The sequence below is a fragment of the Propithecus coquereli genome, unplaced genomic scaffold, assembly GCF_000956105.1.
Source record: "Propithecus coquereli isolate 6110/MARCELLA unplaced genomic scaffold, Pcoq_1.0 Scaffold16, whole genome shotgun sequence".
In the NCBI taxonomy this organism is placed as follows: domain Eukaryota; kingdom Metazoa; phylum Chordata; class Mammalia; order Primates; family Indriidae; genus Propithecus; species Propithecus coquereli.
Genome location: NW_012140524.1, coordinates 13,088,019 through 13,100,801, shown reverse-complemented (window position 1 = coordinate 13,100,801; position 12,783 = coordinate 13,088,019). Strand labels below are relative to the sequence as shown.

The 12,783-nt window shown below is 42.1% G+C and overlaps 1 pseudogene; it reads left to right on the top strand.

Annotated features, from left to right (window-relative positions):
* The first annotated feature begins 1,457 nt into the window (after window positions 1-1,457).
* LOC105807565 lies at window positions 1,458-12,279 on the top strand (annotated as a pseudogene).
* The last annotated feature ends 504 nt before the right edge of the window (window positions 12,280-12,783 follow it).

The window sequence follows — 12,783 nt, the reverse complement described above, 5'->3', positions numbered from 1 at the left end:
TTCTATGAACATATGTTTACTTTTATAATTAATTTTACAAAATAGCTTACAATCATATGGCAATGCTAATTTTCAAGCTTTATGCTCTTATTAGTTGATAATTTATTTCCTTCATCATTATTCTTTCTCTAAGAAGAAATCTCAGTGCTCCTCTTATGTGTGAAAGGAGTCCGATTAAAAAATATAAAAATCAGATAATGTAAATGAAGGGGTGCATTCAGAACTTCAAGGGAGGAAAATGAGATCTGCTTTTATGCAAGTTTACACACATTGCGAGACAGTTTTTAAATGATCCGGTGGACCCCAGGGCTTGCCCATTATTGTCATGTCTAAGACCACCTGAAAGGTTAGATCCTTCTGAGAGCTGAGATTCAGCAATGAATGTCTCCAGTGAACTAAAGGTTCAGTAAAGACACTTCTTGTCTCTTGGAATCTTAGCTATGAAGGGAAATTTTTTACTTAATCGTTTTTCATTTATTCAACCAATGTACATTCAGTGCTTGCTTGTGCAATGTACCAGGCCAGGCCCTGGTCATAGAGTGCTGAATAGTAATCATCGTATCTACATTTATTGAGTCATTAGCAAATTAAGCATGGCACTGAGCCCTGTACATATATTATGTCACTTATCCCCACAATGATTCTTTGATGTGGATACTATTATTATACTTTTTAACAGAAGAGAAAATTAGGGCTCAGAGAGATTGGGTAGGTTGCTCAAGTTTACACAGCCAAAAAGTGATGACCTTGGGGTTTGACCCTAAGACATCTGATTTCAGAACATGTGCTTCTAAACATTATTATGTACTACCTTTAAAAGTGCTGGTAATGTGCTGGGGTAAGGGATGTGGCCAAGATAGTAAGTACGCACAGGAAAGCACAGGATGTACGGGACAGTAAGTGTGCACAGGTAGTAAAGGATGTCATCTCCCTAAGTAAGGGACAGTGGCCACATAGTAATACACACTCAAACACATCTCCTTTGCCTTCTGGGCTCTGAGCTAAATAACATTCTCAACCTCCTTCACAATAAATGGGGCCAATGGGATGTGGGCAAAATTGACAAACTTCCCTTCAAGCCCTGGTGCCAAATCTCTCCTGTGACCCTCCACACATTCCTTCCTCATCTCCCTGTCGGATCCAGCAGATCCAGCAAAGGAAGCCTTAGGAAGTGCTGGAGCCTATATGTTGAAAAAGGCAGGTTGCTGCATCCCCATCCGGAAGGCTGGCTTAGAAACCTGACATGAGCTCATTGGGCTGTGGCATGACTATGAAATAAACCTTTTTCTATGTGATGAACCACCAAGATTTTGGTGTTGTTATGGTAATTAGCATGTCCCGACAGATAAAGCACTATTTAAGCTAAGTCTTGAGGTATGAGAAGGAAGTAACGTGTCAAAGAGGGTTTCGGAGACAGGAAACTGGATGTTGAGAAAGATCTGAAGCCAGCGGGTACGATGAGACGGAAGATGCCAGTGGTGCCTGAAACCTCAGTGAGTGAGGGCGATGAGGCTGGGAAGAGAGGCTGCGGCCCAGGCAGGCAGGTGTTTGTAGACCACATATGAGTGGGGACTGTATTCAAAGTCAGCGGAAAGACATCAATGTGTTTTACACATTAACATTACAAAAATATTACCCGGACTTTTTACTATAGAGTGGATTAGAAGGAGCAAGACTACAAAACGGGGACAGGACAAACTACATAATTTGTGAGGCCAGTGCAAAATAAAAATGTGGGGCCATTTGATCAAAAATTATTGAAAATTTCAAGACAACAACAGCAGAGCATTAAACAAAACTCAGGGCTCTTCTAACGGCAGGACCATGTGACCACCCAGGTCTCATGCCCATGAAGTCTATTCTGATAGGTAGCTCAGTTAAGAGGCTCATTAGAAAAATATCTAGAAAAGAGCTGATAGTGTCTTAGACCAGGCTGATGGCAGTGAAAATGGACAGAATTGCATGGATTTAAGATACATTTTAGTAAAAGAATGGACAGAATTTTTTAATGTGTGAAATGGTGGCATGTAATGAGAAAAAGAAGAATCAGGGTTGACGCCCATGTTTCTGTGGCCTTGCATTGGTGTCTGAGCATCTGGAGAAGTAGGCACCCCTGCCAATCTTTACAGACTGGTTTTGGCAGGAAAAGCTCTTCATCTGTCAGTCAGTCCAGAGATTCTGGGTAGGTTGGCTGGCAGGGTCCACAGGCAGGCTTGCTGTTAGGGTCCTTGGGCAGGCTGGCTTGGTGCTTGGGTTGGTATGCAGTCGGGCCTGGAGCTTGTACCTGCAGGGGCTGGCCTGGCACAGAGATTTACTGTGCTGGGCCTGGTGCTGGGGTTGGTGGTGAAGTCCCCCATGAAAGTGTCTCTCTTTGAGCTACACTGCATGTGCTTGGGGCAGGGGGGATGTGGGCCATGTGAAACTGTCCTTCTTACTCTCTTCAGTGTTTCTTTTCTTCTTTCTGTGCTCCACTCAGTGGATGTGCTCCACTCATATAATCTCTCACCTGGAATCCTTAGCTCTTGTGCAGGTACTTTCCTGCATGGATGCTTGTTCGAACTGATGTTTCTACGAGGAAATGAAAACTGAAAACTCCTATTCTGCCATCTTGCTGACATCACTTTTTTCAGAATCTTATTTGTGTGTAGAAGTGGTGGTGAAAAGCTCAAGAATTTCCCACTAGTGATGTTTACATTCTCAATTGAATGGGAAACCAAAAGAACTCAGGGTGAAGTTTGAGGAGAGAGGACAGGTGTGAAATAATCATCTTAAGATAGGAAAGCAAGCCTATTAGAGAGACACAAAAGACTGCCAATGTAAATTTGATTTTTTTTTAAGAAAATGCATTTAAAATAAAAAGTCAATTTGGTTGTGTAATTTTTCTGTGCAATATTCAGCTGGCAAAGAGAACATAAATGGTTTGATCTATACTGGGGAATAGAGTTTTAGTAAGCTGGTGCACGGGGGAAAGTGACAAAAGAAAGTTAATGATAACTGTGAAAGAGAATTTATAAAAAAGGATCATCATCGTCCAAGGTGGAGGAAGAGGAAAGTTAAGTCTTCGGGGGGCTTAAGGTAATTGAAAAAATGGTAGACTGGTCTATAGGGCTGTGAATCTAAGATGCAGAGGTGGAAATCTAAATGGTGGTGGTGAGAGAAGGGAACATTTGCAATCAGAATTTTAGGGATGGTGAAGTTTTGATGTAAACAAGTCTAGACTGAGTCCTTTGAAGGAGGTGGCTAAGTGGAGCAGAAGGGAACTATTGGAGGGAGAAGATCAAGAAATGGAGAAGGCAGATGGCTGAGTGGGCCACCTGTGTAGATGTTGGAGTCATGTGTATGATGGTAGTTGGAAAGCCATGCTATCAACTGGGAGTTAACATCTTCAATAAATGAGGGGGAATAAATGGGAGATCAATGGAGAATAGCAGGAATAAAGGAGACTGAGTGTTTTCTCTAGTTGTCATGAAACTAAAAGAAGTAGGAAATTTACAGATGAAAGAATGATTTGGAAATAGCAATGGTGAATGGTGGAGATGCCTATACCATTTGTGAGAGAAAAAACATCCTCCATTTGAGAGAGCCACAGGGAAGCTGATCCCACAGGCGAGATCCAGAATTTAAGGAAAGCAAGGAGTTGCAAGGACGTTCATGGAAGAGATTCAGGATAATTTTGTCTGCTGATCAAAGTGTGGGAATTCCAGAGGGCACAGTGTGATGGTGATGACAGTTGCTGACAATGGTGGCTAATGCAGAATGACATTCAGTTCTGGTAACCTCCTCCTGCATTCTTTTCTTGATGGAATAACAGTGATGAGTGTGGTGATATCTTCTTAGATCACTTTAGATTCTGTTCCCAATTTTTTCCTGATAAAGCAGCTAATAATACTAAAGCAGAGGAAACACTCCATTCAGAAGGTTTGATTATTCCCATAATCCTGGATGAAGAGCTTACCTAGGGCAATACTAGACAGCCCCCCAACCATAGTGACAGAGACTTCTGTATTACCTTCCTTTCTCAATGCTTTGGTGTCCAGTGTCTCTCAGATTTCTGAGGAGCGTTTGGTTCATCCAAAACGTATTTTCAAATCTATTCTTAAAATAATTTCAAACAGTCCAAGTTATTACTTTGTAATTTAATGGAAACAAAGCAAATTAGATTATTTTTTGAGTTACAGTATACCTTTGAACCCATAAATTATCTCACAGTAAGAAGGCAAACCCATACCAACCCCAGGCAAAATTAAATATGCAGATAAAATGCTGGTGAAATGCTATTGTGCATAGATCTAAATAGTGTAATTTGTCGGTTTTGTGAATCAGGCAGATGCAGTTCATTTTGAAGCAGCCTTTGGGTCTTTTCACATGATTTGGCTATTCTTAGATTTCTGAGTCATTCTGTCTTCCATGGTAGTCATTTTTCAATTCCATATTCTCTATTCACGAGGGAGATACAACATTAGCGAGTCCAAATTTGGCTATGTGGCTTGATACTCCAAGCAAACAGGCTATATATTCATTCCTATTCTTAGCAATACCTTGGGACAAGTTGAATGTAAATAAAATATTTGGGCAATACAGTATAACACGGTAGAATTTCTGGTAAGTGATGCCAGGAAACCTTGGCATGAACATTATTGCATAATTGTTTTGATTCAATTTAATTGTCCTCTTAACAGCTAAAATCCCAAAGCAGCAGGAATACTTACGAAAGGAACAGAAATGTGGGTAACATGGGATGAACCAAAAGACTCTGCCAATGTTTTATCCAACAGAAGCAGCATATCTTGAAGACTAATGTAAGAGGTACATTGATACCTCCAACAATAAATTCACTGGAAATGCAATTCCTTTTAATGAACTGAACATGGTAATAAAATCTTCATCTAGGATATCATTAGGAGAGCTTAAAAAAGGAAGTGTAAATAGGGCTGTAAGGGGACTGAGGAGTGAAATTTGAAATTCCCCCTACACAAGTTGGTGAGTTCAGCAGAGGAGGATGGAAGGAGTCCGCTAGATGAGTTAAGGATTCCTGGTGTTTCACTGGGGACGACCCTCTCTAATCTTTAACTGATGAAATTGACCATTGACTAGACTGATACTTTTTGAGGATGGGGGCTGTGCCTTCCTCATCTTGGTGACCCTACTGCCCAACAGAATGCCTGGCATATAACGGACATTCAATGAAAATTTTTTTAACTGAAAGAAACTTCAGTGGTGGGGTAAAGCAGGCCTGACACTTACCCTTCCGCTATGGCTGTATTGCCTTAGGGAAGCCACCGTGTTGCTGGAAGCACCTCTTCCTCTTTAGCCAGCCTTTAGCTCTAGGCCCCACAGCAACTGCTCTGAAAACTACAGTGGAGACAAAGAATTGAGTTCTTCTCTACAGGTCTCTTCTTTACAGGTCTGGTAAAATTTGGCTGTTAAACCATCTGGCCTGGAAGGTTTTTTTGCTGGGAGATTTTTTTATTGCTGCTTAAATTTTGTTATTTGATATTGATCTGTTGAGAAGTTCTATTTCTTCCTGATTGAGCCTAGGGATGTTGTGTATTTCCAAGAATTAGTCTCTTCCCTCAATGTTTTCAAATTTATATATTTCAATTCTATTTTTATAGTATTCAGAGATGATATTTTATATTTCTGTGATGTTAGTTGTAATTTCTCCTTTTTCATTTCTGATTGAGCTTATTAGAGTCCTTTGTTCTCTATTTCTGGTTGATCTATTGAGCAGCCTGTTGATTTTACCTTTTCAAACAGTCAACTTTTTGCTTCATTAATCTTCTGTATAATCCTTTTGGTATTGATACCGTTTAGTTCTGCTCTAATCTTAGTTATTTCTTTTCTTCTGCTGGGTTTCTGATTGGTTTGCTCTTTCTTTTCCTATTCCTTGAGACAATTCATTAGATTGTTGATTTCTGATCTTATTGTCTTTTGGATGTAGGCATTTAAGGCTATAAATTTTCCTCTTATGACTTCTTTTGCTGAATCCCACAGATTTTGATAACTCGTGTCCCCTTTGTCATTTAGTTCAAAGAATCTTTTGGTTAACATCTTAATATCCTCCTTGACCCAGTAATTGTTCAGTAATAGGTTGTTTACTTTCCATGACTTTGTGTAAAGTTGAGTGTTTCAGTTGGAATTGATTTCTAATTTTATTCCACTGTGGTCTGAGAAAATATGTGGTATAATTTCTATTTTTTAAAATCTGTTGAGGCATGTTTTGTCACCTAGGATGTGATCGATCTTACAGAATGTTCCATGAGCTGATGAGAATAAGTATATTCAGTGGTTTTTGGGTAGAATGTTCTGTAAATGTCTTTTCGGCCCATTTGTTCTAGAGTTCCAATTATGCCCATCATTTCTTTGCTTATTTTCTGCTTGGAGGATCTGTCCCATTTCGTCAGTGGGGTGTTGAAGTCCCTGGCTGTTACAATGCTACTGTGTATTATTTTGTTTACATCAAGTAGGATTTGCTTTACAGATCTGGGTGCACCTGTATTAGGGTACATAGATATTTAGGAATGTTACATTTTCTTGTAGAATTGTTCCCTTCATCATTATATAATGACCATCTTTTTCTTTACTTTTGTTTGTTTGAAGTCTATGTTATCTGATAAGAGAATGGCCACATCAACTTTCTTTTGGTTTCCATTTTTTATAGAATATTGTTTTTCATCCCTTCATCTTGAGTCTGAATGAGTCCTTGTGAGTTAGATGTGGTCCCCAGAGACAACAGATACTTGGCTCATATTTTTTTATTCATTATAAAAAAATGAATAAAAAAAGCCAGATTACGTCTCTTGAGTGGGCAGTTCAAGGCATTAACATTTATTGAAATAATTGATAGGTGGGGTGGATTTCTGTTCATCCTGCTGAGTAGAATTTTATTGCTTTGTTTTACCTCTTGAGCCATTGTGGTATCTGGGCTCTGACCTTTAGCTTTTGGGTGATTTTATACTGGTGGGTGTTTATTGTTTTGATCCATATTTGATGCAGTTCTGAGAACTTCCTGCAGGGCAGATCTGATCTTGACAAATTCCCTCACTGTTTGCTTGTCTGAGAAAGTTTTTATTTCTCCCTCATATAAGAAGCTTAGTTTTGTAGGATACAAAACTCTAGGTTGGCTATTATTCTGTTTGAGATGACTGAGAATAGGGCCCCAGACTCTTCTGGCTTATACAGTCTCAACTGAGAAATCTTCAGTTAGTATGATGGGTTTTTGTTTGTAAGATACCTGATGCTTTTGCATTATGGCTTATAGGAGTGCCTCTTCCATATTTAGTTTGGCCAGTCTGATGACTGTATGTTGTGGTGATTGCCTCTTCAAAATGAATCTCCCAGGAGTCCTTTGAGCTTTTTGTACCTGAAAATCTAGATTTCTAGAAAGGCCAGGGAAATTTTCCTCAATTACTCCTTCAAATAGGTTTTCCAGCTCTTGTGTATTTTCTTCTTGGCCCTCAGGACCTATGATTCTTGTGTTAATCTTCTTTACATAATCCCATATTTCTTGTAGGTTTTGTTTGTTCCTCTTATTTCTCAGTTCCTTCTCTTTGACTGACTTGTTTAATTCAAAGGTGTTATCTTCAAACTCTGAGATTCTTTCTTCTCCCTGATATAGCCTATTCTTAAGACTTTCCACTGTGTTTTCTATTTCCTTGAATGAGTTTTTTATTTCTAGAAATTATGTTTGATTTTTTAAAAATAAATTCATTTCCCTAGTAAATTTTTCATTCATTTCCTGCATTGTTTTTGTAGTTTCTTTGTGTTAGGTTTCTATTTTCTCTTGTATTTCATTGAGTTTCCTTACAATCCATATTCGAAATTCTTCATCTGTGATTTCAATCTTTTGATTTTGTTTGGTATCCGTTGGTAAGGAGGTATTGGATTTTTGTGGGGCGGATGTCCTTTCACTGATTTTTCTTGTTTCCAGAGTTCTTTTGCTCATTCCTTTTCATCTGGCATTTTGGTTGAGATGTTGGGGTGTTAGGCCTGGCTTATGGGCCTGTTTCTGGGTCCCCAAAGATCAGTCCCTGAGCATACCAAGGAGAGGAGTGCTGGTCCTGAGTTGCCTATGGGGTGTTCTAGCAGGTTAGGGGTAATTCTTGGGTTACCTTTGACCTGTTGTTTTCACCTCTTCCCAACAGTGTATAGTGAGTTAGTTCCCCCAGCTTAATCTCAGTGATGGTGGGTGGTACACGTGAGTATGAATCAGCCAATCCCTGTTTGCTTGCATTGGAAGGTGCTTTGTTTAGCTACAGGGTTGTTCTCCCTGTCATTGATTGATATTTGCATGGAAGAGCCAGATGTTGAGAATGTCTTTTGTGTCCATTGTAAGCTCTAGTCCCCCCAGGTGGGGCATACAAATGCTCCAGGCTTTAGAAAGGACCCTGTAGCTCCCAGGGGTTTGCTTGATCTCTATTCCCCTGAGAATAGAGGTGGGGGGAGGAGCAAGACAAATTATGGCTGCATTGTGAGAGCCAGAGAGGCTTTGCAAGGCCTTGGTGGGTATCAGAGGTTGCTTATCTGGCCACTAGGGGGAGCCAATGGTATGAAGTTCAGGGCAATCTCTCCAAGCCAGGTAGGCTGTTCCTGAGGGAGGGGCCTGATTGCTTGAGAGCTAAGGCTTCAGGTCAGACTCTTTCCTCTGGTCTACTAGTACAGTCTCTCTGCAGGGAGGGATGGGTGCTCTCCCTGTTTACTCTTGTAACTCCACAGCACTCTCCCATCAGATCAATTCCTGTGACTTCCCTCGTCGCCTAAGACAGGCTCTTGAACTACCCCTCAGTCCATGTGTCTGACCCACTAGCGCGTGTCTCTGTGGGATGCTGGCAGGTGGGAGGATCCTCAACTGTACATGCCTGTTCCAACACAAGACCCCAAGGAGAGAGAGGTAGGCCTATCTGTCTGCGGGGGCCTCTGTCATGGGCATACTCCATCCTGGGAGAAGGGTCACTCATAATTTTCTTGGCTCAGGCTGCACTCCCTATTGTAATGAGTTGGGGGAGGGGCCACTGCTCCTTTCGGCCAGTGCACCTGAGGCATTTGGTATGGTGGTTCTGGGGGGTGGGGTGGGAGATAGCTGTGCTCACAGATCCCCCATTCCTCAGCACCCCTCCACACTCTCTCATTGGATATGTCCACAAGGGTTTCCTCACCACCTGTGTCTAGGACCAAAATCTACCCCTGCATGTCCCTGCACCACTCTGTGTCTGGGAAGGCACCAGTTCTGGCCTGCCTATCTAAGCTACCAGTGTGTGATCCTGTAAACACCTGACAGCAGGAAGCTCACCAATTGCGGTGTCCCTACTCTCAGTGGTGGGCTTGGCTGGGAATGTACACCCACCATGGAGATGTAGCCATCTGTGTGCTACTTGGTTCAGAGTATTCTTGCAATTGCAATGGGGAGGCGGGGGCATGGAGGGCATGGCTATCGACTGGCCTGAGAGCTAAAGTTACTAATGTTGTGATTGGAGGTGGTGGAGAGGAGGAAGGGTCTAGATAGCTGGCACTCTTATCCCTTGTGGCACTCTCCTGAAAAGTGTCCCTTTTGAACAGCTGAACTTCTGTGGATTGCTGGTTCACCCTGCCATTCCTATTTAGCCACTGTGCCTGGGCTCATGGAGGGTGGAAGCACCTCCAAAATGTTTTATGTCCCAGTGCTCACTGAAGGCACCTATGTGAGGGAGGGGAAGCCCCCCTTACCCTTTCACTGGGCTCTGAGCCTCTCTGGGTTTGGACCGCACTGCTGTCTTCTCTTCTCCATCTTCTTCTTTCTCAGCTTTGCAGTTTTTCTAAGTCGGGTCTCCAGGCATCTCTGTTGTCTCTCCCTATGATCCACACCTGAGCTGCAACTGCTCTCTACTTTCCTCAGTCCAATATTCTACCTTCCAGCTGGGATGATCCAAAGAATGATGTCTTTAGTCAGCCATCTTGGCTCCCCGCTCCCAATTTAAACATATTTAAAAGCTGTAAGAAAAGATTCGGTTTTAGCTAACTCCATATGTGGGTTAATAGGGGGTAGGCCATGAGGTGAGTACAAAAACCAGGAAGCAGTCATCTGGGTGAGGGTGGAGCTGGCCTCTGGGCTACAGAACAAAGGAAAGAATCCTCTGGGAGGGGAGAGAAAATAAAAGGCAGGAAGATTTTTCAACTCTCATGAATGGAAACGGAGACTCTTGGTTTGAGGCAATAGGAAAAAAAACAGAGTAAATAAAGCCATCTGAAAAGTCTTAAGGTGGCCTGTAGGAGGTAGATACTGGAGAAATGCTTTGGGAATTCCTATGCTTTGGGAATGTAGCCACAACTCTTCTTACAGAGCTCCTGTTGCGTACAGAAAAGGCACAATTAAGGTTGCCGCCTTGGCTGGGTAAACAGAGATGTCATAGATATTGGAGAATGAGTTTGTAACACATAGAATAAGGTCCCTAAGGACATTGGTATGGGTTGGCATCCTGACCACAGGTTGAGCAATTAACTTTATTAACATCATACAAACCACCTAGGAGATTCTGAGCCAAGTAGGAGATTCAGCTTGAAGGCATTTTGTATATACATATTTATAGGAGATCTACCAGGAAATTCAGCTTTCTTTAAAAATGTGAGGAGAAAATACATATACAAATTAAAAAGTGTGTATTTTGTGTTTTTAAAAAAATCCCCAATATTCTTAAGCATTCCCAAAACGATGATCAGGTCAACTTCATATAATGTTTGTATTTTAATGACCTTTAGTAGTTTTTAATGGTTGTTAACCTTTCCAACTGAAAAGATACTTCTTAGCCTGGTTTGCCCTGTGTCAGTCTTCCAAAGTACTCTTCTTAATTTCCATTTAATAAAAATCTCTACATTTATGGGTTTGTGTTTTCTTTGGATTTAAGTTAATCCTTCAAGAACAGTGTTAACTTTCTCAAGCTACTGGAACTTTACTTTTTGGAACTATTATGTTTATTATCAGGGAGTGACTTTGGCACCATGGAGAACTTGGCTCAATAAATACTTCCAACAAAATTACTAATATTATAAATTTTATATTTATGGTTTATATTTTATTATTCCATTGTGTTTCTCTGAGAAGTCCTGGTGCATTGTTTTGCCTGTTCAGAGTCACGAGTTCCATGAAATCCAGCATTATTTGAAATTGAAGTCTAGCTTAATGATGCAACCATCAGGTTTCATGAGATTAAATATCTGATTTAAAAAGAAAATATAGAGTTCAATAGGTAGCGGGAGCGGAGAGCGGACCCCAGAGAGCCCTGTGCAGCCCCGCTGCCTCCGCCGGCCTAGTTACCACCACACATCGGGAGGAGCTGCAACTGCCCAGCCGGCCCCAGTCACAATCCCCGTAACCACGAGCAGCGAGGCTGAGACCCAGCGGCCGCCCTCAGCGCTGCCGACTCCAAGGCTGGCACCACGGGCAGCGGCGCAGGGAGTGGTGGCACGGGCGGCCTCACATCGGCAGCGCCTGCCGGCGGGGACAAAAAGGTCATCACAACGAAGGTTTTGGGGACAGTAAAATGGTTCAATGTAAGAAACGGACATGGTTTCATCAACAGGAATGACACCAAGGAAGATGTATTTGCACACCAGACCGCCATAAAGAAGAATAACCCCAGGAAGCACCTTCGCGGTGTAGGAGATGGAGAAACTGTGGAGTCTGATGTTGAAGGAGAAAAGGGTGCGGAGGCAGCAAATGTCACAGGCCCTGGTGGAATCCAGTTCAAGGCGGTAAATACGCAGCAGACCGGAACCATTACAGACGCCATCCACGTCGCGGGGTCCTCCATGCGATCACCAGCAGAATTATCAGAACGGTGAGCGCGGGGAAGAGAATGAGGGATCGGAGCGAGCTCCTGAAGGCCAGGCCAGCAACGCCGCCCACCGCAGGTCCCCACCTTACTACAAGGGGAGACCCTGTAGGCGTGGACCACAGTCTTCCACCCTCCTGCACAGGGGAAGTGATGGAGGGTGCTGACAGCCAGGGTGCAGGAGAACAGGGTCGACCAGTAAGACAGAATATGTATCGGGCTTATGGACCACGGTTCCGCAGGGGCCCTCCTCGCCAAAGACAGCCCAGAGGGGGCGGCAGTGAAGAGGATAAAGAGAATCAAGGGGATGAGACCCAAGGTCAGCAGCCACTGCAACGTCGGTACCCTGCAACCTCAATTACCTTGCAGACGCCCAGAAAACCCTAAACCACAAGATGACAAAGAGACAAAAGCAGCCGATCCACCAGCTGAGAATTCCTCCGCTCCCGAGGCTGAGCAGGGCGAGGCTGAGTAAATGCCGGCTGACCATCTCTACCATAGTCCGGTTTAGTCATCCAACAAGAAGAAATGAATATGAAATTCCAGCAATAGGAAGTGAACGAAAGATTGGAGCTGAAGACCTTAAGTGCTCGCTTTTTGCCCGTTGACCAGAGAACCAGAACTATCTGCATTATCTATGCAGCATGGGGTTTTTATTATTTTTACCTAAAGACGTCTTTTTTGGTAATAAAAAATGTGTTTTTTAAAAAAGCCTGGTTTTTCTCAATACGCCTTTAAAGGTTTTTAAATTGTTTCCTATCTGGTCAAGTTGAGATTTTTAAGAACTTCATTTTTAATTTGTAATAAAAGTTTACACCTTGATTTTTTTCAAAAAAGTCAACAAACTGCAAGCACCTGTTAATAAAGGTCTTAAATAATTTAAAAAAATAAATAAAAAAATAAAAAGAAAATAGTGGAGAAAATGAAAGCAACAAACAAAAATCATACTAAGGATTATTTCCTTTCCTCTTCATTTTTG